Below are 25,932 nucleotides of genomic sequence, written 5' to 3'. Positions count from 1 at the left end.
TAACACGGGAAATGGGGGATGGAAAAGGGGCGGCCGTGTTGGATCGTGAGCGGCGTGGTTTTTAATAGTTTTCTTCAGTTTTCCGTCATGCCAAAGAAGGGTCAGTCAGACGCTTATTGGCATGAGGCACTTTGCCAATGGGCGGGTACAAGTTTTCGACCGGTAAGACTCCGAAAAGCAAGAGGTTGAAGGAGGCGACGAGTAACGCGATGAGGCGATAAGTCTTTCCCCAGACAGGTCAACCCCCATCTACAGTGTGATTTGCTGGGGGAGGCGTGAAGACTATTTCTAATTGAGAGCAGTGCGGGTATGAACCATGCCAATCCAGTCCTGTCAACCCCCTGACCCAGTCCCGTCAACCCCCTGACCCAGTCCCGTCAACCCCCTGACCCAGTCTCGTCAACCCCCTGACCCAGTCCCGTCAACCCCCTGACCCAGTCTCGTCAACCCCCTGACCCAGTCCCGTCAACCAGTGGCGAGCCCTCCAGTAAAACCATCGAACCGCCTACGCCTGACAAAGTCCCTTGTGTGGAGCTTAACAGTGTACCGCTGGATAGATTTCTGGATGAGACCAAGGCAAATGTGTTTTTGTGCTCTTTGTAGGGAGGGTGTCGCCTACAAACCACGACAGGGAAAATGTGGACACATTCTGTTGTGATTGCATTATGCAATGGCTACTAAGAAGTCATGAACATGTCCTGATTGTAGAACAGAAATGTTTTCTCATCAGTTACGTTCTTTAAGTCGAAACTTGCTTTACATGACAAGTTAAAAGTAAAATGAGTCTATCATGACAATGGGTGTGAACAGACCATCATGTGTGATCTTGACATGTACATGAAGGCCCGTGGAAAGGAAAGTGAAAACTACTTGAATGTGCTGCTCAGTATGATAAACGCAAATGTTTGCCGGATGTGATTTCGTATGTTGACAATTTCTGTTATGATAATGTTGAAGATAAGAAGGATGTGTTGTTCTTTATGCAACATAATCATCTCTTGGAGACACATGATCAGAGGTCATCAAAGATCTACCACTTATGGTCAGCAGGTAATGTTAGTGTGCATATGACTGATAATGATTGTTTGGCAATGAATGCTGCAAATTGTTACAGTCTTAGAGAGTATAAGAAAATGTATGATATACTGAATAGCCACTAAAAGATTAATGCCCCCCCCCATACAGAATTGTGGAACGTGAGAAATATCATTTGCCAGAAAATGTTGAGTATTTGATGGTAGATTATAATGGTAGTGTTTCATCATTAGTAGTAGTGGTGATTGATCCGCCATTTGTGTCCACAGATCAATCAAATATTCAGCAACATAGCGGACAAAATCAGACCTCAAGAAGCCACCACACCAAACCAACTTATGCAGCTTATGCCCCAGTGTTATCGATTAAGGGGAATTCATGTTCAACATAATAGACTGGCTAAACCTTTGTGAATAATTATTGTTGATTTACTCCAGTAACTTGAAGGTACATAACAAAATTGTCAGCCTCTCCTGGCCACGGCCTAGTGAAGACTCACACTTTATAATACTTGTAATGTCTGCTTCAGCGTTACCAAAGAACCATGGGCAGTGTCTATGGGTACTTCGCAAACAGCAGTTCCAGGCAAGCCCGTCTCAAGGACATGCATGACACAGATGACGTAAAGTCCTTCCATGCTATCCGCTGGCTAAGCTTCAGCGAGGCCAACGTCGCCCTGAACCGAACACTAAAGGCTGTGATGGCGGTATTCCAGCAAGATGCCGAAACCCTCGGGGACGTAATCGCCGAAGGTTTAGGGAAGGCCATCATGACCTACGAATTCGTCGGCGTCAACCACCTGTTGTGCGACGTGTTGGGAGCATCGCCTGCCTGAGCAAGGCCTTCCGAGAGGCCTGGGTAACAGTGCGATACAACTCCAGAAGTTGACAGAGCAACAAAGAGAAGCCTGGAGTGTCCACGACCATGCAGTACCTGAGGGACTGTGACAAAGAAGCCTCAGAAAGTGGACGTTTCCCCTCCAGATTTTGCTGATCCCCCATCATTTGTCCCTCTCCCGGAATTCAGATGGTACAGCTGCCTGGGTCACGACTGTGGCCAATGAACGAGGAGAGGTGCTGAAGGGTGTCCTGGCTGCAAGTGAAGGTGCTGGCCTCAAGGGAGGGATTTAGGGGTGAATGTTACTCGTGTATGTCATGCATATCGGCATTCGCAAAAGTACTGCCCATAGAAGAGAAGGCCAAGAAACTGAATATTAGTAACTAAATTGGATATATATCATTGAACAAAACTTGCGCATACATTGTTTCTGTTGTGACATAGGAAATTAATACGCACGAATTGACATTAAAAAGAATTGGGTCCGGTTATTCTTGAACAGACACGGGGAGTCATTGGATTTTGTATAGACACAGAACGAAAACATATATTCAGGAATAAATATGTATACATTGTATCTGTGTCGACATAGTAAATGAATACACATGTATATTGGATTGGTAAGAGCTTTTGATCTGTTTTGAACAGTTATTGCGTATAAATTGTTGTCCCTGACCTGCAGTAATATAAGGGGGGGGGGGCAAAAATACACAATTCAGGGCTCTTATAAAGGTAGAAAACCCGGATGTTATTTGCGGTAATGAATCTTATCTGGGTTCAGATTCGGAAATATTCCCAGTAGAGTACGATGTGTACCGTAAGGACCGTAACAGTCAAGGTGGAGGTGTGTTTATTGCAGTTAAATCTAACTTAGTTTCAACCCGAACAGATGACCACTCAGAGGCGGAGATAGTATGGGCTACAATACAACAGGCAGGGTACCGGTTATCTGCACCTAGCTCTGGCCCACTTTACATGGAAACTCTCTCCCAAGCCGTCGATAAACTTTAGTTTCTACACAAAGAACAGGCTGCTGCTGTCGTTGGGTTCAAACAGTGTTCAGCCTGAATGTTCTCAGGAGGCGGTTTATCATGATGACCGTTATTATGTCTCCTGATGCACTTAAACTGATGCATTATTTGTAAGAGCATCCGGCATATCATTTTCAAGCATTCGGGCATGGCTTCTGTACTATTCCTTAACCATCATGATCAACATCCTGCAAACAGACTATTATGAGCATTACTCTTTCCTCGTAATGTCGCAATTTTTGTTTGGGGACGGAGATGGAGTGAAATATTACATTTGCTACGAAGCAAATGTTGGCCTTTCTAGTTGTCATTGTTTCGCCTAGGGCTCGAAATGGGTGGAGTTGTACTATACCATGTCGCGTACCTTGTCACTTTTGTCTGACGACTTAATTTGTACACTAGGGGTCACGGGCATTCAGTCAGTCGTGTTAAGACAAAAAGTTTGTCAACCCGTCCAATATGCCATTTTCTCAATACACAGCGTATAAAGTATGTCCTCTGCGTTTGTGACGATATGAAATAAGTCTACATAACTTGAGTGCGCCGTCACCATGCATGTCCAGTCATGAAATGTTGTAATAAAAAAAGTATAGGGCAAAGCGATGTTGTAGATTGGTTGTAAGCTATGAGATACTCAGGAATGTAGTAATGACAGTGTCAAGTACAGGTTTGGGAAAGGGCTGTCAAAGGTCACTTGTCTAACTGCACAGATGATTAAACTGTTAGTTCTCGTCATGAATAAGGCTGGGTGGAGCTTTATAAACGTTGTCTTTTCTCAGTTCTTACCTGTCTGAAGCTGAGTACCTCAGCAAGACTCATATATCGTCATGTTTTATCGATATCATCTATACATTGTTTTCAATCAATTATTTCTAGATGATGATGTTTATATAATATCGTATAGGAACTTGAAGACGGTTGTATGAAATATTCGTTAAGGATTGGCCACGCCTACAAATCATGACGTTAAAGTTCCCTGCATAGATAATGAGCTGTCTAGTGAGCTGCCTACAAATCTCTGTCCTAGAACAACCTGAATTTGAGTACAGACAAGAACAATACAAATAAGGCAATAAGAATTGCCGGGATGCTCTGTGCACTACGCAAGAAGTTGCCCCAGAACATCCTGCTACAGCTCTACAAGATCATGGTAAGACCTGTTCTGGAATATGCGGACATTCTATGGGCAGGTCTCACATGGCGTGACCAGAGGCTACTTGAAGCTCTCCAGAATCGCTCAGCCAGAATGATCAGTGGCCACCATGGCATTCCGTATCCGTCCTACCGTTCCGTCTACTCTCAGTTACGTCTCCCATTTCTTACCTTTCGCAGTAAACTTCACACTCTGACTGCCCTCTATAAGCTGATGAACGGACACTGCCCCCCCCCCCACCTTCTCAGTCTCCTACCAACCACCTGATGATTCGCCATTGAATCTAGATATTCTCTCAGAAACGCAAATAACCTTTCTTCGCAAGCTCCCCAAAGTATCAGAACACAAAAAAACCTTCTTCTACAGGTCCGTCCAACTGTGGAACTCTCTTCCACAGGACACACAGACAGCTATATCCCTAGCATCATTCAAACTTAATCAAAGCGTAAGTATGGCTCTGCCTTTGAGACCAGTTTTCTGTATAAGACATCACATACATGTATTCAATTTTTACCAATCTTACGGTATGTAATAATTTTATTTTAATGTATGTAATTTGTATATAGAAATGACCACAATTTGTTGACCCTATGTAATTAAGACGTTTTAAGAATTTATGTCACTTGTATGTATTTAACCACATTTTTTCCCCAGCGCAAGCCCTTAACTTGGCTTAAGTAGGTTCAAGCTAGTTGGGCCAGCCGAACCAATAAATAAATAAATAAATGCTTAACGTAATTTATGACGCAATTCGTGCCATAATGATTTCATTCATGTTTTTATTATACTGATACGGCACGCATATTTGTAGGAAATTGTCCCTTTTAAGGAAATCAAGAATCAAAAGAGGCAGCAGAGCTGAGCTACAGTGGGTTCCGTGGAACAGTTATGGTGCGTCGCATTCAATGCTAGGCTCACAGCTGGCTGAAGTCAGCTGGCACGTTGTCTGAAACACATCCCATCAAGCAAGACTTAGAGCGTACTGGTAACATGATAAATTCATGGTCGGAAGAGCAATAACACTTACACTTACACGTCTTACGTGTCCCTCTGATGATGTCTATAGATTTACTTTACTAATGTAGAACCATACCTATCTCCAACGAGTCATCATAATCATCACTTTTATTCTAGCTTGTTTATGTTTGACCTTAACCGAGTTATAAAGTAAGGTATGGTTCGAGTCTGCATGCTTGGGTTGTACAAAAAGAAGACAAAATCATCCTTAAGCAGAAACCCTTTCAAGTTTCATGACGAGAACGGATTGCAGAATACCTTCAAGACGAGAATGGCTTACAGAATACCTTTACAGAATACGGCAATGGCTTACCATCGCACTTGGTGAGGAGATCGGACCAGATGACGTCCTGTTGGGAGTAACAGTACACCCCGAGACGGCCGCCGCGCAGGGACTGGTCCTGCACGTTACCGGAGTCCACAACAAGCTGGCTGCCGGAGTACAGCTTCAACCTGGATGGGTTTTAGATAGATGCAGGTTACCTTTAGGACTTGAACAAGTGTTAAGAACTTCAAACCAACAGAATTGTGTCGTGGGTAATCTTTATTTACAGTGGATAGTACAGATGTGCTATGGATATAGACGACATACACGTTCCAGCCACCTACATTTCTAGTACTTTTTGATAAGGCATTCTAAAAGACAGTCGTATACATATATGTTGTGGCTTTTGCTACTAGTCCTTTACAGTTACATACATACGTATATATGCTATGTTTAGCTCAGGTCAAACTAAACGATCATGCAGTAAATAAGTGCAGGCCCTTGTCCCTTTCCACTTCATAATTTACATTATATCCTAAATCCCCTTGTGATATCTTACAGACATCACCCGGTCTTGCTGATAGGTAATGTACCTGATGAGTCCGATGTCAGGAAGATGCTTCAGTTCCCAGCGGTAGGCAGTCTGGTCACTCCAGCCAAGCTTGTTGGGGTCCTCCCACAACAGTTTGGTCTGGGCACAAATATAGAAAAAAGGAGTTTACTATAATAAATTATTGTATTCAACTACAACAAAAATGGGAAAATATTCAAGAGCGACCACAGCAATTTTAGATTAGAGTTTGCATAATCTTCTACACTTTTCTTGATAAATTTTAAAAAGATAAACTTGAAGATGGTTCTCTCACCTGTCCTTGCATCTTGTCTGCGTTCCACAGAGCCGACGCCAGGTCCTGGCCAGGTCCAGTTGTTGAATCTACCAGCTGTAAACACAAAAGATTGTCTAATCGTTAGTGTGATGTACGAGTGCATATGTTATATAATCTATTATATTATGTACTAGTATGTATGCATCGACTTTGATAAGTATTTCTACTTGTTGTCCCAACTGAAAGTGGTGGTCCAATATAAATATTGATTTTGACCCCTAGAACTAACAAATAAGAGGTAAATGTCATAATCTTTGAGGCATGTCAAATGTACAGAGGCGAGCAGTCATGGTTCTCCATTCGACTCTTTCCATCTGCCAGCCGTTGTTCCCCTCCCAACCCCTTTTTGCAAGACCCCGTACCACAATCCGTCTTCCCAGCTGGATCCCAGTTTAGAGTCACTCTGTGTAGTCGAATCCTAGACTGGACCCCGGCCATCAGTGGCTCGTTCTTTTGTAAATATGAGAACGTACCTTCAGCTGAACACCTGCCTCTCCACCGCTGCCGTCCCCTGCCTGTTTCCAGGACATCAGGTAGAACCGAGAGTTGCTCTGATAGCTGAAGACGAAACCCACAAAGTCGTCATCAACCTGGGTGTTCACAAAGAAGGTTCCACGGTAGTCCACACTGCCGAAGTTGGTCATGCCTGGGAGGATGAAAAAAAACATTTGAAGAATCTGCTGGGGATGAAGATCCATTGCGAAGCGATAGTCTATGCGGTTTAGTATTTACCACAAAAGCCCCAATGGTAATAATATGAACGCAATTTGTTAGATACCTTGAACATCAAGTGAATCGTAAACTCTAGATAGCAATGTATCATTAAGAAGAAATATTGTGGAATGTTCATGAAGAAAGGAGGGAGGCCAACACACAATATTGCTAAAAATACCATTTTTGCCGTGTTAAAAATTTTGTTTTCGACACTTACTAGTATTTGTCCTTTCTTATCAGTGCTTATCGTGTAGTACGTGATGGGGTCAGTAAATTTAGTCTATAAAACTATGTAAAATATGCAGAATACCCATACATGTAGCCCAGGATAGGTCCAGTACAACAATATATATCAAGACAGTTACGTACCAAGAAGAATTCCAGGACCACTGTTCAGCTTCTGGGTGATCTCAGCACCCTGTGGGGAACATGAAGGATGTCACAAGTTACGGTTGGTCACGACGCCATGCTTTTGTTTGACTTAACACGAGACTGATAACAAGAGACAAATGTTTCACCTCGTTGCTGGTCTCCCAGAGTGGCGGATTGTTGGAGTTGACGTCACCGAGGCTGACGGTGACGTACTTCCTAAAGTCCGTGCTGCTGATGACGCTATTTGCAGGACACATGTCATCGGCGTCTGGCACGCCGTCATCATCAAAGTCAAGGGTGCAGACATCCCCTATCCCATCACCTTCATAATACAGTAAGCAATGGTGATGGGGAACTACATATAGAACGCTGCACGTACAGTTGATTATGTGTAACATTGTGTTCTCTTAACATACACCTTACTAATCATGTAGCGTGATAACAGATTCCCATGCAATATCGAAAGATTTATTTATTAATCTCAAGACAGCAGATAACCCCATTCAGCCTAAAATGGATGTTTTCCAAGGGGCCCAGCTTGTTACAAGACAGTAAAGCAAAGGACAACATACAGTGACATAAAGACATATTCACTGGCACACAACTAAATTTCTTCCAAACCAAATTAAACCAAACCTACCGTCATGGTCGGCCTGGTCCACATTCGACAAGAGGCGGCAGTTGTCCACGTCATCAAGGATGGTGTCGTTGTCATCGTCATCGTCACATTCGTCGCCTGCAGAGGAATAATTAGTTATTACAACATAATCGTTACAATCGACATGTTATATTCAGCAATGATACATGATAGAGTTTTGACCTAGACCTGCTCTGAGCAGGCCTATGTGAATATATGGCGTGTGTGTATCGTTGAAAATTACTAGGACTGTTGAGTCATTTCCTACCGATATGATTAACCATATTCTCGGTGAATTAGGCAAGAATGCCAGTTAGAGTAGGCACCTAGGCGGTCATTGACTCTGGTGAAACGATGTACCTTGTCCGTCATTATCCGTGTCGAGTTGTGCACTGTTGGGCACAGTGATGCAGTTGTCCAGACTGTCCGGATAGCCATCAGCATCGCTACAACAACGATAGTAAGTATTTAACATGTGCCGTAGTACTTTCATAACATCGAAGACAAAACTATGGTTCCTAAAACGAACGCAGACAATTGAAATTAAAATTACAATTTCACATGAGTGAAATAAAATTACCTGTCGATGCCGGTTGAACAAGCATCCCCTATCTCGTTTTGGTCGACATCAATCTAAAGTTGCAGCGTAGATACAGAAAATGTATAAGTGAAACAGTACTTTAAGAACTTTACACACTTCGAAGCAAAATTGCAAAGATTACTCATGCATCTTAGAGGAAAATACTGCATGAATACAAGACAAAGGTACCTGATCAGAGTTGGGAACATTCGGACAGTTGTCACAGACGTCTCCAGCGCCGTCTCCATCTGAATCAGTCTGGTCCACATTGGGCTGCAACGGGCAGTTGTCGTGGTGATCGTTTACCCCTGTATGTGCAGTTCACACAACATCAGTAAGCTGCAAGTCATCAACTAAAAGTGATTCATCCAGCTTGTTATCTCTGCCAAATACTTGGGAAAGGCATTTTACACGATTTTCCTCACTTCGATCAGGTAAAAATGAGTATTGTCCTGTCATGTATTGTCCCGTGTTTGTAGCGGCATTATTATAAGTTGAAAAAAATTGACTGTGCAGTCACCACGTGATTAGATGTTAACATATTAAAAGAATTACTTAAATATGCATTCATTCGTTAACTTACATGCAAGTGACTCTATCGAGCTATGTGAGTGTCAATTGATGATAGTGATATTATGTCCATCTGATGCCCTTACCGTCATCATCGCTGTCCTGATCACAAGCATCGCCCTGCCCATCGCCGTCGGTGTCCTGTTGGTCCGTGTTGATGTCCGCCGGACAGTTGTCGCAGTCATCCCCCACCCCGTCCCCGTCACTGTCCGTCTGGCCGACGTTAGTAGCCAGTGGGCAGTTGTCCTGTTTAAAAATAAAACATTGATTATTTTGAATGTATGGCCCAGCTTTGATGCATAGCGATATATTTTTTTATCTTCAACCCCTAAAGACATATCGAATATCATGGTGGTAATCCATCTGTAGCTTCTTATAATTATGTTATGATTTTATCACAGCCTTAGACACCCTAAGTAAATTTAACACCCGCATACTTCTATAGGAACATAACATTGTAGGTGACTCAGCACTCTGTAGCTGAAGCTGGTAATGTTTACTTGGGTAATCACTGAATTGAAGCTAGTGAAAACTCAGACTACATCAATTTGGAAATGTGTCAACTATAATGCCAAAGTGCATCTTGTTTTAACTTAAGAGAAGCTAAAATAGGGCTTAAGACGTCAGTTCTTGATATATGATTATTACAAATGTTACCACAGTGTTCCAGACGCCATCATTGTCAGAGTCGTCGTCACAGGCGTCCCCAAACCCGTCTCCATCTGTGTCCGTCTGTCCACTGTTGGGTGTCCGTGGGCAGTTGTCCTGGAGTGTTGAAATGAGAGGTAAGTTACTAAGGAGCAACGTCTATATTCTTCATCAAACATTACAGGCGTGTTTCAAGCAAATTGACAGTAAGGTGCGATGGCGAAACAACGGTAAATTTTGTCAAAGCCCGATATTCATTCAAAAGATATCTGAAAAAAATAGAATTGAATTGGACCGAGTAATCTTATATGGAATAGATAACCTGGTTGCAAGTAGTGTCGGTACATGGCAGTGAAGCATCAGGATAGCCATCCAGATCACTGTCAAGACCACAGGTCAGTCCGTCATTCGATCCAGCATAACCGACTTCACACTGAAATGCAAAGAGCATGTTGTGTGAACATCTAGACGCTTTACATTACCTATTTTGTCAAGTTTCTAAATTTAATATGAAAAAATTGCAATCGTTTAAATGTACACTTACTTTACATATCAGTTGTCTCTTTTTGTAGGTACAGCTGGAGCATGGACCGTCCTTCCCCTCACAGACTATTAAATGAAAATACATGTTATTTCCTTATACCATAAGTTAGGCAACATACAATTCTCATTCCTTTACTGTTACGATAATGACGTAACTTTAACATCAAAATGACTACATAAACGCTTGTTACAGTAATATGGCCATCATAGTAAAACGAAACTTAACGTAACTGTTTTATGCTACTGCAGGTAAGTAACAAATAACCAAAGGAAGTATTTATGATAATAATAAACGTACCTGCGACGCATTCCGCCAGTTCCACAGATCGGGGGAAAACCGTCCAGGTGTTGTTGGGACAGGTTTTACAGATGGTTTGGGCCGGCTGGTCCTGGTATCCTCCCGCAGGACAGTCCTCACAGGTGTCGGTGGCAATGGCGTGAAAGGTGCCGGCAGGGCAGTCAGCTGTAGTGTAAGATGGTGCAGTAAACAAACATTAAGGGCAGGGACGAGTGGAGATGATGAACCCATTGTTTCCCATGATGGCATCCTTTTTGTAGTCTCCCGGCGGGGAAATGGCGCTTCTCTTGCCGGCTACCTTCTCTGGCCAATTAATACCCTTTTTAGGCCGATTTCTACGATTTATTCACCCCGCAAAAGAAGTCTTGTAGAGACTATCCTTTTTGCCTCTCTAAAGGTTCAATGATATGAAAAAAAGGATACAATCATTTATAACAGCTTGAATAAATATGGCATCATTTTGGCGTCAACATAAGTCTAAGCACACAAAATGATCTATGTAAGTAACGGTCACACGACGATGTTTGGATATCATCTGGGATGACTTACTGCAGTATGCCTGAAAGTCATCCTGGTATGCCAGCTGCCCATCTATGCAGTTGACCGGTATCTCCGCGAAGCCCATTTCGAATGACGCAGCGCTTAGAACCTGCCCTCCGATTGCCAGGTTTAACTGGTTGGAAGCCACCTTCTCTTCGATCTCAAAGTACACATCGTCCAAAGCAAACACCAGATCAATCTGATGATTTTCTGTGACGGTTTCCGCAGATGTAGTGGCGACTACTTCAAACTTGACGGAGAAGCCACGGGTGGTTTTTATAACCTGTTCGTTGAAAACAGACCTCTTGTTGCCGCTGGTGGATCTGGCAGTACTTCCGCATTCGATCTCGACCGTCCCCAGCTGCGTGGAGATGCCCGCACCGGGCTGGGCCGACTGCAAGTTGCTGAAATTCTCCTCAAAGTTGGCGATGATCTCCTGCATGCTGCTCTGGCAGTCTCCGCCGTAATAGTAAAACACCTCTCCCTTGATGTGTACCCTTCCGGGACGGTACCTTCCTGTGGATATAAAGTAGTTTATAAGATACATGGGTTCTGTCATTGGTGGTCATGTCATCACGTCTTTCATCGTTTATGCTTTTTATCAAGTATTTACCAGTACGCCACAGTCTGTACCAATGACACATACGTACTGGTCGCAATTCAGCATACAGGCAGGCCCAATGAACAAGAAAGGATTCTGACGATGACGTTTTCAGAGCACGCTTCTGATTTAATGCAGTCGTGAAAGCAATGCAGGTTTACATAATACAATGTGATGTTTCATCATGCGAACGCAATCCTAAATATCTTAAGGACGGCTATGAACACACTTGCATATACATGGAAAATATATATTGAAAGTACCGGTGCAGTCTGGCCATGGTCGAGGCACGGGCGGCAACGGCTGCGGACCGCTGGAGTCTACAAATACGGCGCTCCAGGTGCCCAGGGCGTTACAGGTGTAGGCGTCTGCCGGGCGCCCCGCGAACTCCCTGTCTCCTTCACAGAACACCGTGCACATCATGGCGCCAGTGGTGACGTCAGAGGTAGTACACACCTTCCCACCGTACTGGGGAGCGTCGTAGTCTTCACTGCAAGGGGCTGGGATGGGTCAGACAAGAAAGATTTTAATGACTTACATGTACATCAATTTTGATACACCCTTTTTTTCTTTCTCTCATAGTTTGCTGCAATGTGATTCGACGGCTACAAAGCTTGAGGTACTTAATGAGTGCATGACACTTACCATTTTTATCAATGTAACAAGGGAAGTAATGATTATATAGAATGCTACCGTCCATTTTTGTCCTATTGTACAGAATCATACCGTTGCCATACATTGTACCAAACACAATTATCGAGCAATAAAACTAATTCATTCATTCATTCATTCATTATCTCTCTAGTAATATTCCCCACTTACGTGTCTGGCATCCTTGTAGCCTGCTGGACACGTACAGGAGAACGCGGCGTCACCGTCCACACAGGTACCGCCGTTGTCACAGGTGTCCGCAAAACAATCGTCCATGTCTGAAAACAAGTTTAATTAACCATGTACCAACCGTGCTTTTATAACACTTTAACAGATCTTATACTTGTAGATATGCAAGTATGGATAGATAACGAAATATTTACCAGTACGTGTAACAACTCGCTTGCTCATCTTTACAACATGTCGCACGAGCCCTGGCCGCTATTGGCATCACATTCATTCACGACTCAAAGGATTAAAAAAATGGAACCAGAATCAAAGCAATCAACATTTGCTGTATGTGACGTAATGTCGTCGGTAGGGCATTGATGGCCCCTATGAAGGAAATGCACATGCTTCTTGTAAATGTATGAAACCCCGAGTTAGCTGGTTTGGCTACAAAATTATCCAGATTCCCATTGATAATGGGTCCCATAATATATCAACGTTACCTGAACAAGTCTTCCCGTCGTCAGCGATAGAGAACCCGACGTCACATCCACAGGAAAACCCACCAAACGTGTTCAGACATGTTTGCTCACAGTCGTGAAGTCCTTGGGTACACTCGTCCAGATCTGAATATTACAGTTATAGTATATTGAAGTTTTAAATTCTTTCTAAATTCTTGACTGTATAACTTTTATCTTTATCAACATTTATCACTTAGTGTTGATAAAGGTCTACGTAAAACTATGCTTTCGGCGCTGGAAAGATTACTACCGCTATCGATAATGAAAAAAAAAAACCCACACCGTTTGGATTACGACTTTCCATCAAGTTTGAAAGTCAGATTCAACATCATTCCTACCTGTACAAGAGACGCCGTCTGTATCCAGCTGGTACCCCGCCTGGCAGGAGCAGCGGTAACTGCCGTGTACATTCGTACAGATGTGGTCACATGGACCCCGTCCTCCGTTATTCAGGCATTCATCGGCATCTGTAAAAGAACTGGCAACATCAAATGGCTCCCCTACAAACCTCTAACTGGTTAACATTATTTAAGCCACAGTGACTTTTACATTGACACCTTCCTCAATCCCTTTATTTGTGGCCTTCAAAAGTGTTTATTTTGACTTTTTATCATCTAGAAAATCTATCAATATCTGCTGATAAAACTGTTGCTGCCTGTAAAGGCTTGACCACAAGACTATACTAAGAGATATGCATTTGCTTGGTAGATAGCGGTTTGGAATTATGTCACGCTGACACCAAAATCTGCTTTAAAAAACTCTTTAAAGGTACTAGGTCACCAACACAAACAACACAAACTGATTGTATTTTAAGCCTAATGAGTTAGCAAGTTTGGCCTGTAAGACATCTAAGCAGGACAAAATTCAAAATTTACATCGCAAAAATCTCTGATGAAAATCTCACCTGAACAAGTCTTCCCGTCGTCAGCGATAGAGAACCCGACGTCACATCCACAGGAAAACCCACCAAACGTGTTCAGACATGTTTGCTCACAGTCGTGAAGTCCTTGGGTACACTCGTCCAGATCTGAATATTACGATTATCATATGTTTAAGTTGTAAGTTTTTTTTTTGTAAATTCTTGACTGTAAAATGTAATCTTAATCTTGATAAAGGTTTACTTTCGACGCTGGTAAGTGAAAACACAACGTTTTGATCAGTACGACTTTTCATCAAGCAATTCAAGGTTACTTTCCATCAAGAAATTCAAACTTGTATTCAACACTTCGACGGCAGATGGTAGTACCATCACACAGGAGACAGAAAAACTGGAAAGATGGAGAGAGCACTTTAAATGCGTGCTAAATAGACCTGAACCACAAGTACTCTCAAGTATAAAAGAGGCAGATAATGACCTTGACTTTAACATGAATAACATAACAGTGGAGGAAGTTCAAGAAGCAATTAAAAAGCTGCAAAATGGTAAAGCACCAGGGGAAGATGGGGTATGCCCCGAAATGCTAAAAGCATAAGAACAACTCACGCCTCAAATACGCCTTGTAGACATTCTACAAGATATTTGGGATCATGAGACAATACCATCTGTATGGAAAACTTGACGTATTGTAAAATTGCCCAAAAAGGGGAACCTGACTGACTGTAATAACTGGAGGGCTTTCACCCTACTATCAATCACAAGATTTTAGCCGTATTATCCTACAAAGGATCAGAAGTAAACTGAACACCCCTCGCAGCAGAACTGATCGTTACCAAGTGCCCTTCCTTTCATGATCCGCCTGCTTAATATGTAACACTGTCATTTTTTTTAAACCTAAGACTTATTTTAGTGTTACCAGTGTCCGTCTGTTTTTGTTATCTGCTACGATATTAATTTGCACTTGTTGATACACACGTCGTTGATAATATTTTATATACATTTTATGTAATGCTTTATTTCTATTTTAATCGCTTAATATGACGTTTTATACTAATAATGTGATGCCTCAATGTCAATTCAGCCTCTGGCTGCCATTTTTGGGACAGTGTTGTTGTGTTTTAATGCAAATAAACCATTGATATAAGTGCTGTTGACAGCATATTAAGACCAGAACAGGCAGGGTTCCGAAAAGGACGCTCTTGCACCGACCACATTTTTGCATTGAAACAAATTCTAGAACAGTCAAAAGAATAGAATAACTCTCTGTATGTAGTGTTTGTAGACTTTGAAAAGGCATTTGATAGCCTTCATCGGGACTCCCTGTACAAGATACTCAGGCATTACGGAATACCACAGAAGCTGGTTAACATTGTCAGAGCAATGTATGAAAACTTTGAATGCCGGGTAATCCACAGCAATGTACTGACCGGGGTGAAACAAGGGCGTATCCTTTCACCACTGCTCTTCTCTCTGGCCATTGATTGGATAATGAAAAATGTCATCCAAGAGAAGCAGCGAGGCATTAAATGGACTGCCTACAAAGTTCTGGAAGACGTAGACTATGCCGACGACCTAGGCCTAATTGCTCATCGTCACCAGAAAGTACAAGAGAAGACAGAAAAACTACAAAAAACTGCTAGTACCATCGGACTGCGGGTAAATGAAAAGAAAACACAAGTCTTAAGAAACAGTACCGATACTAAAGACCAGGTTAGCTTAAATGGTAAGCCGTTAGAAGACGTGAAAGAGTTCACGTACCTAGGCAGCGTAATGACGGCTGATGGGGACTGCACCCGAGAAATAAACACAAGAATTGGCAAAGCGAATCGAACCTTTGCAATGCTTGGACCACTTTGGAGAAACACCTCTGTCCATACAAATACCATGATAAGGATATACAAAAGCAATGTCCAAAGTGTTTTACTATACGGGGCAGAATGTTGGAAAACAACAGCCACTATTAGAACAAATGCCTTAGACGCATATTAACCCTCAACAGTACACCTTCCCAGACTGATTAATCTGTACACCTGGGGTCCGCGCGGACCCCAGAACAGTTTTTTGCTAATTTTTAGTAATTATTAACATGCTACCAGCTCAATTGTTTTGCAAACTGATGTGGGAACCTCTGTGACCACATTACATACAAAAATCATACATTTTGAACTTTTTCTATTTTTTGGTGAAGAAAAGAAGACAAGAAGAAATACCCTATTTTTAAACCCATTTCAGACTGAAGGGGCTTTTGAGGCCCAACTTTGATCTCAGATAGCGGCTAAACGGCTTGCGCTAGAAGTATCAAATTTGGAGACCTTTCCTAAAATGCCTCTGGAAAAAAGTTCATATTAGTTTAATACTAGTAAGTTGATGTTTTTTTGTGTTGCCATGGCAACGGGTTTCTAGCAGGCAGTTTTTTTTAAATAGAAGTAATTTTGGTTTAAACATAAAAATTTTTATATTAAATTACACTTCTTTTCCAACATTAATAACATCTTACATATCTAAATATAAGTTAAATCATTTAATATGCATAGAATATGCTAATTTGATGACGTCATTGGTCAAAATCCAATATGGCGGACTATATTATTAGCTCTGACGTCATATGACGTCATAATTACACCAAAGTTATCAAAATTTAATTCTATTACTACACCATTCTCTGAAAACTTGGTAGACATACGATGAGTGCATAAAAACATATATAAAAACGGAAATAAGGTAATGTATAAGAACGCCAGTGTATCCATTATGATCGAAAGCCGGCTGGGGTCCGCGCGGACCCCAAAAGAAAATCAGATATAATTTTTTTTTTATAAATGGTAGAAACGGAGTTTTCTGCACTGTATTGAGAGACAACTTTGTGGGTGACAATTACAGAAAAAAATCTTTAGAAACAAAAAAGATATTACAGAATATATAGTGCTGGGGTCCGCGCGGATCCCAGGTGTACTGTTTAGGGTTAAGGGTATACTAGCCAAATACCATCTCAAACGAGGACCTGCTCAATAGAACAGGAATAGTGACGCTGGAGAAAACGCAGCGCGCAGATGGGCCTGGTGTGGTCACGTCTTTCGTATGCCCTCAGACTCGATAACAACAGCTGCCCTAACATGGCAACCAACAGGAAAGAGAAATAGAGGGCGTCCAAAAGAGACGTGGCGGAGAGCAATACAGAGGGACCTAAATGAGAGGGGACTGACTCTGGACACAGCCCCGGACGCAGCTGCAGATAGGGCCAGTTGGAAATCCTTCTGTCGCCTCAAGAACCACTAGGTTCAGAAGATGATTGAGTGAGTGAGTGAGTGAGTGAGTGAGTGAGTGAGTGAGTGAGTGAGTGAGTGAGTGAGTGATTCAACACTTCTGTCCTACCAGTACAAGAGACGCCGTCTACGTCCAGCTGGTATCCCGCCTGGCAGGAGCAGCGGTAACTGCCGTGTACATTTGTACAGATGTGGTCACATGGACCCCGTCCTCCGTTATTCAGGCATTCATCCACATCTACAGAAAACAGCAGAACACGGTTGCTGTAATCAATCATCATCTCTGAATTGTGTTAATCATAGAAAAAGTCATTATACATTACTGCCCAATCCCTTTTAAATTCATAACATAAAGTTAACGTTGACAGCAACCTTTATTGCATACCTTTTGCAGGGTCATAGTGCGTGTCGTGTTGTGTAAGCTGTCGCCATCATAATCTATCTTATATTATAGCGTCACGACTGCAATTAAAATTCAACTTGTCCTTCATGCATTTTATCGATTACAATACTTGATGATATCCCAGGACATAAAGATGTTGAAGAGGTTTATCAGTCACATAGAATTAACAGTTAGTAGAAATTCTTCGATAAGTGACTATATTTTTTTTCGGTGTCGACTGTACACCTTGATCACGGGGTGACCTAGTCTCGCGAGAACACGAGACTAGGGCGAGACTTGTGCGGATCTTCTGGCCTCCCCCGCCTCCTTGCGGAGTAGGGGTAAAGGACTTGGGCAGCTCCCAACCTTCGTTACGATTCAACCTGGCACGTGGACTGCTTCCTTGATTTTTCTATGTGCTCTACGGGACTCTTGGTCTATGATCTAAAACAGGGCCATACGGTTACTAACGGCCCTATCTTGGACATCATCAAGATCATAGACCAAGAGTCCCATGAAGAGTTTTGCCTGGTCACGGTGGTAAAATCTGGGCTGAAAAGTTCCCACATGTCATAGAACCCGAACTGTGTTCGATCGTGTTCGATCTGGGGAATTCGAATCGAACCCGCGTTCTATTTCGGGGTCACCTGCGGTCATTTACTATAAAGCGGCAAAACAAGCCTTTCTACCTCCGTGCATTGCAACAGATAAAAAACAACACTTTTCTATAGATACAGTTTCCTGGACAGTACATGTCCGCTATTATTTTTGGTGGACATGTAACATGTAGCGAAGCTACTGTCGTATCCTTGAGTGACCTTGAATACTGTAATGATTCTTTACGCCAGAATGAATAACACAATGCACACTTTCTGGCGATATGACATGTCTCCAAAACTCGTTCAAACCTGGAAATATGGAGAGTCAAACATACCCCATTTACGGCTCAAAATGACTGTAACGGTTGTCCCGAAAATCGTGTTTTAGGGATTTTTGAAAAATGGCCTCAATTTTGAAGTATGGGTAATTTAGTGAGAAAAATGTCAAGAAATGCAATTTTTTCAGCAATATGTCGACAAAAACTAGACTTAAAATCAGAAATTAAAAAATCCCTAAAACACGATTTTTTGTCTTATTCCTAGTCTGCGAAAAATATAAAAAATCGGGGATCTGGGGTAATATACGTAGCCAGGTTTAAACGATGTTTGCCTAAAAACCTGACATGACTTGTGCTCGGAAACCCGAAAATAATCGTCTTTCAGAGAGAAATTTTAAAAAATCATTGATTTAACATAAAACGCTAACATTTGAAGGATGTTAAGACGATAATTTCATTTTAATTTGACGAAATTTACCCCTAAATATTATTTGTGTATTTTCAAATATTTTACGGGTAGTCCAAAAAAGGCCAAAATAGCGTGTTGTAACCCGATACCTTTTAGAACGCGCATAGCAATGGGAAAGAATGCCGTAGTGACAGACCGCCGTGGGTATTCATGTAGTATAGATGTAGATGAGCAGATTCTATAATGAAATGGTTGAGCTGATAGAATAAACAGGCCGTTAACTGGTGAGAAGGAGAATGTAAAGAGATACAAAACATAAATCCAGGTCTGTAAAACAGCACTGTGTGCAGGTATACATCAACATAGCACAATGTTCTTAATACAGCAGACCTTTTTACATGTGCATCCTCGCCCTCAGACCTCAGCACCGGATACTTCTGCACTAGTCGACGTGCCACGTGTTCCATCTCGGCACATTTCTGTTGGGTTTCTAGGCGGGATGAGCTCCTCAGTAGCTGTGATCATCACTGCCACCTGATCTTGAACAATGTTGGGGTAGGTCCGAGTGATCTCGGTGATGCCTGTCGTCTGCACCAGCATGAATTCCATTGGATGTACAGCGACCCTATGTGCATGTGGCACAGACGAAACTTCCACATTCTTCTTACCCTAAAAAGCCACAGGAAGAAAACCATGTGAATCATGCACTTGTGTAACTGCAATTGAATCACATTCCAATTTACCAACCCTATTGATGTTGAAAATACTTCGGTAAATTGAAACCTCTCCACAGCGGTATCATGGCACTGCAAATATTTTCATCGTTACTATTTTTTTACAAAGTTATTCTGGGAAATCCCCTTCCCCCTCCCTTTCCCTACCCTGCTCAAGTCTCCAAACGAGGAATGAGAAGGCTTTGGTCAGCTAACCATAGGAGAGGTCGACTGGAGAGGTGATGTATTTCCTCTCTACCAAAGTCCTCTCTTTGGTCATCATATTCCGAACTAAATTAAGCAATTTCTTCAATCATACTCACATGACTTAAGCAGATTGTCACATGTACACTAGTAACAGCATGGTCATAGTTAGGAGTTAAATATGCATATCTGCACATCGTAGTAAGCATACAATTAACCACAAGAGGTTTTTGTCTCATTTTCCCTTTCTACAGTTCCAATTTTTCCTGATCAAGTTAGCAAATACCCGGTAAAAGAGACCTAATTAGTTGTAGAGACATTTGCATCTTCTAAAAATGGGTGACATTCTGGGTTTGAATAGATATGACAAAAAGGGTGACAAATTTCAGACACAAAACCTTGAATAATATATGACCTTCGGTTCCAAGCCGGAGGGAGATCCGGAGTTATTCGTTGTTCTACATGTAAGTCTCGTAGTGTTTTGTCTGCTTGCGTTTCTGGCCTTTCTTTGCCACTGGCACCCCTCTCCTCTTCCTTGCCAAAGGGACCTGTAAAGAATTGATGTAATTGAGTTACAACCATGTGATAATTAGCCTATATCTGTTTTTAACTAGCTTTTCACAACAATAGATGTACTGGAAATAGAATTATCTGACAGTATCTATACTTGGTATAGGTATTTAGATGCATCAAGGCTAATGTGACAACTTGAAAGTGATTATGGCAGTGTCAGTTATTTCTAACATTATTTTCTTCAAAAGAATTGTTTGCTTACCTCTGATTCTCTCTTTTCCCTTACTAGCAGCCTGTCTTCTGGCCTCTGACTCTTCATCTTCCTCTTCTGGCTATGAAAATGGCAGGAAGACAGACAGAGGGCTGGCTTCCTCTTCAGGTGGCACATATTCCTCCAGCCGTATGAAGAAGTTGAGCCAATAGCTGTGCAGGTCTGCCGTCAGCCTTGCCATTTCCCGTGCTCGTTCAACGCTATCTTTGACTTCTTGGAGCCGCTTGATAGGGAAGGGTGTCAGAAACTGAAGTGGTTGAGTGGAAATGTTCTGAGAAGGGCTGCTGTTGTTCCAGTGGTGTTTTTCCATTGTCTGTCGGTGCTGTAGTCTTTGTACTGCATGGTGGGCTGGTCTGTTTCTGGGTGCATGACGATTTGAAACAGTGGGGGACGGAGTGGCCTGTGATGGTTTCCAGTTCATCTGACAGCCACTCCTTGTAGTCCCCCACATGGCTGACTTCTGGTGGTGGGGTGTATGAACTGCTGATTAGTGCTCCCAGCTCTGGAAGTGTTGTTGCCTCTGAATTCCGGAGAGTAATGGAAATTCTGCTAAAGAATTGATCCACATCCTCATGTGTGTGGCCCACCCTTAGAAAGCTGAGCTTTACCTAATGTGGGTAGAACAACAGTGTCAAGACAAGCTTAACAACTGTACGGATGTTGTCTATCACTATGTGAGCTCCGAAGCCTAACCTCAATTTTTCTCGTTACCCCGAGCGCTTTAAATTTCCTGTCTCTTCCTCTTGGCACTCTGGTTGTCCCAGAATCCAGAAGCCAAACTTTTATCCTGTTGACTCTCGGCATCTGTGTTAGAAGTATTTCCAAATTGATATCCATGTTAGTGTGTACTTCATATCCCAGAATTGTTCCAAAAGTAATTACAAACTGTCCCGAAGTGAGGACGGACTGGCCCAACTTAGTTTTCACGAATTATATATTAGGCCCCACCAATTTAATTTAATTCTAAGAAATGTGCGACAAGTACACTACTATACTTCTACGTGATACGATATAGTTCTCAAAGATGGGTTGTTGGCCCTGAAAAGCGCCGGTGGCGGTGTAATCTGCTCCGACTCCGCCGTACGCACGCCTCAGACTCAGCGGTGCCCCATGTAGTTGACGCCGGGAGGGTTGGTGTACTTGCGAGGTAGCAGCTTCACAACGTACTTTAGCATGATCTCCCTCACTGACCCGACGATGACGAGCCTCCTGCGAGGTGCAGCCACTGTCGAGTCATGGGCCATCCTCGTCTGTTTCCTGCCGTTCCGGGGAGAGGGCATCAAGTTGGCCATCATGCCCCAGAAGTTCCTGTACATATCTCGCCGGATGGCTGCGTTCTCGGCACAGGCAGAATGCCCTACAAACCACATAGGAACAGGAGAGGTGATGCAGGACTGACACAAACAGTGTTGGCACTCGTCCACGACCCTCAATATAAGCAGTTTGCAGTTATAGAAGAACACACCGTGTGAACGCCCTGTAGATGACTTGGTGAAGATTGCCCCGGAAGACCACAGCTTGTCCTCGTCGACTGTGTAGAGGCATATCTTATTTATAACATAACCAAGAAGATTTTTTGTGTGGCGTTCGTGTGTGTCTTCTGGGCAGAGACGCCTGTATATACGGAATGCCTCTTATATAGTCATTGACATGTAGTGCCTCTGCACCAAGATGACTTTTGATCCATCTTGCACCTTCATAGAAACAATCATATATTACAATAACATTAACACTAAATAAAAGCAATTCTAACATTGGGGTTGTTACATATATTGAATGCACATATACCAGCTCTGATTGACAGTCACAACTTACTTGCACGCATTTCAAGGTGACGGTTATCAAAAGATCCATATCATACCATGTTTCGTCATTCCTCTGTCACCCAGGTATCTAAGCAATGTATCAAAATACACATGTATGTCAACTTCATATCTTTCAATATTAAATGGCTCAAAAACTACTTCCCTTGGTGTACTTATTTACACCAGAAGTCAATATATAGATCGATACATTCATGATGTTAGGTAGATGAATACAGATACACGTACATGCAGCAGCACATTTGGTGACAGAAGAACTAATTGCTACATTTTTTTACTTGTCTGGGATGAGCATTTGGATCTACCGACATGCTTTTCAAATAAACTGACTGCCAGACATTGATTTTCCTGTCAAATCCGTCCATAGCGTCCATGGCTGTAAACTGTACTTATTGCAAAGGAGTAGTACGTTTACTCTTGAAATGTGAAGTGACGTAGATACCTCTGCTTGTCTAGTGCTGCCCCCAGGTGCAAGTTGGTATGATGCACTGAAGGTTAGGTTATCTCCTGTCTTCTCTTGAACCGCGGAAGCTGCCCTGCCCTCCAAGGTACGGGAGTACCCCACATTTTTGGGGCAAGTCTTGCTAATCTGTCTGTTCAAAGATTCCACTTTGTAGATCTCCCTCTGTGTTTCTTGTTTCCCTAGTCTTTGCTCCATTATGGTCATTAGCAACTTGAGGTCGGCGTCATTTGGCTGGATGTGTCCCCTGGTCTTGTCAGGTAAGTTCGAATGCCCATTTCCTCGGGTGCCTGCACACGAGTGAACCATCGGAACATCTCGAGTGGTGCCCTGCATAGCAGTATGGGATTGTCTGCATCACTGGCTTCATTTTTGCCACCATGCATTTTGCCCCCTTTTTCTTGGAGAATTTCCTGCGACCTATTGTGTACATGTGTTTCACATTCAGCCGTTTGCTGAGGTCGTTCCCAAAGCGGTCTCTCACCCGATTTGTCTCCTGGTTTTTTCCTGAGAACATCCCCTCTGACCCTGCCCCTCTCGTCACTCTGGAGTGCTGTAACTTTTTTTCTGAATGAAATTCATTCAATTGTGCCATATCTTACCAGAGCCTTGAATTCCGCAAGCCTGTTGGGTGACATGATGATGTAGGTGACATGATGATGTAAATGCTGTCAACCAGCAGGCTGTTGGTCTTGACGTGCGGGATGTTTTTTTGCGGCTTGCGATACTGCCAAATGGAGCCGGTGGCACACACAGTAGACAGCCACTGCGAAAGGATCGTCCGTGTAAAGCAGGCCCGTGACACCGTTGATGCCACTGGACATGACAGCTGCTCCATCCCTTCCAAGTCCCAGTACCTATTTAGCACAAACATTCAACAGAATGTTAAAAAAAAACCATGTAAAGCCATTCATTGAAGACATACTAAACAATACACTACCAAAAATGTTGCTTTTCCTACTTCGTGGACAAATTTTCTTACATAGACTCACTTTGTTCAGCGGAATGTTGTACTGTTGGAGGACGTCCAGCGTTGTTTGGTAGTTGTCAAACACGACTTGTTGGCTCCTGTGACGCCATTCTCCCCGAAGTGGCAGTGATGGATGTGCGCCTTGCTGCGTCACTCATGCCTATCTTGGTATCTTATATGGTCAGTTTTTAGTAAATGTCCTTGACTTTCATCTTTTTTTATTTACTTTGTTAAATATGACCTCGTCTCTAGATCCACCCATGTAACAACCTGTAGTTTTTAGCACTTCCCGAAGGTAAAATGATGACATTTTCTGAAGGGCTCTAACACTATCTGGCACTATATACTATTTGTATTTGTATATCTATTTACTATTTGTAAGTTTCCATCATAGATGACACCTGTTGTAGTACAGTTTTTGCTCAGTCTGGTCACCCATTTTGTCTACTAGAATTCCTTAGTGGCTCCTTTACATTGGATCTTGGCATCTAAACATTTCTCTCTAAGTTCTTTTACAGTAAATTTTTGAACAATTCATGGTTGGACTACTCTCCCTTCTTGTTGTCCTGTCTATAGACTTTTTCCAATTGACGCTCTTGTAGTTCATAATACTTTTCTAATTCTTCTACTGAAACAAACGCCAACAAGGCAAACTTATCAGAAGAACCAAATAGTTTCGGAAAAGCTCTATACATCAGGTCTAAGACCCAACTTGGTAGGAAAAGACCAGAGGTTTCATCCCACTTGCCATGTGGTAATTTCTTTCTTTTTTCATATAATGTACTTCGCCATTCGTCACAAGCCGTCTAATGTAGTATGTTAATGACTCTCTTTCAAATCGCTCATGGTTATTATCATTGATCCAGTTGTTATCCAGCCTGTAAATAGCTGTTGTATATTTATTACACCAGGAAGTTCTTAGTATGTTTCCTTCAGGGCCGGACTCATTGCGAAGTACTTTATAGTCACCCTGGTACATTTCAACATAGTTTTTATCAACCCCCCATGTTGACACAAGTTCACGAAGGATGACATTCTGGACTGGTTTGTACTCTAATTCACAACATTGTTTAATTCATTAAGGGACAGGAAATATTTCAAGTTTTCCTCATCCATGAATACATACTGACTGTCCTTCACACCTCTGAAACACTGCAATGGAGTGCCATTGAATTTTGCTGTTCTAAATGTTTCTATTACTTTCCTAGCCATGGCTTCCATATCTTCCAGATACTGTGTGCTATTGATATCTGCATCTGTGGGGCAAAAGAATATCTTGTCTTTGAGGACTTGAGTCTCCATGGCATGAACTCTTTCTACATAATTTCTTTTACTGTAGTATTCCGGAAATGATTTGTGTAGAACTTTGTCTACTTCTAGAAACTTCATCAGTCTTATATCCCACATCTGACATAACTCACTTGCTGGTGCTTCTGCTGGGCCATTATCAACAAGGACTGTGAAGATAGATTTTAGTTTTCCTGTCTTTGGGAATTGTCATCATGTATAACTCGTTATAGGCTCTAGCAGTTGTGCCTGATTCTGTTGCAGATAGGTTGATCAAAGTAACTGCTGACTCAGTTCTTGAAATATGTAAAATAGTTTCTTTTGTTATTGGCATGTCTGTATTGTTTAAACCATGTTCAAGTGTATCTCTCTTTGATATTTTTGTTTCTACAAAAATATGTGTCATTAGTGTAACAGCATATGTCCTACAAAACGGCCGCATATCTTATACATGGGCTGCGAACACGAAAAACCGTATACCCAGAATATTCCGCCAGGAGGTATACTACTACTAGTACCTCCTTCACGGAGTAACAAACGCCGACATTCGCAGTAACTTGGAATGGGCTCTATTGTACATTTCTGACCTGGTTACCTCATAATATATGGACATGTCAGAATGAACCAAAACCAATATCATACCACATGGCCAGAAGGACCTGTGCTGGTCCAGGTCCCTTGGGGCCACCAGGTGGAGTCTGTTGTACTTGCACGTTGCCAGCGCTGGCCCTTTGTAATCCTGGAAATGTAAAAACAAAAGTATTTTTACCACTATGTGTAGTCAATTAGAAGCAATTTTGCCATTGTTCTTTGGT

The 25,932-nt window shown here is 42.3% G+C and overlaps 1 pseudogene; it reads right to left on the bottom strand.

Moving 5' to 3' along the window:
• Nucleotides 1-4,970: 4,970 nt before the first annotated feature.
• LOC109470868 lies at nt 4,971-14,052 on the bottom strand (annotated as a pseudogene).
• Nucleotides 14,053-25,932: the final 11,880 nt, after the last annotated feature.

Source organism: Branchiostoma belcheri, unplaced genomic scaffold (assembly GCF_001625305.1).
Source record: "Branchiostoma belcheri isolate BF01 breed outbred unplaced genomic scaffold, Haploidv18h27 scaffold238, whole genome shotgun sequence".
NCBI lineage: Eukaryota > Metazoa > Chordata > Leptocardii > Amphioxiformes > Branchiostomatidae > Branchiostoma > Branchiostoma belcheri.
The sequence above is the reverse complement of the archived record's forward strand: the minus strand, read 5'-3'. Positions and strand labels throughout refer to the sequence as shown.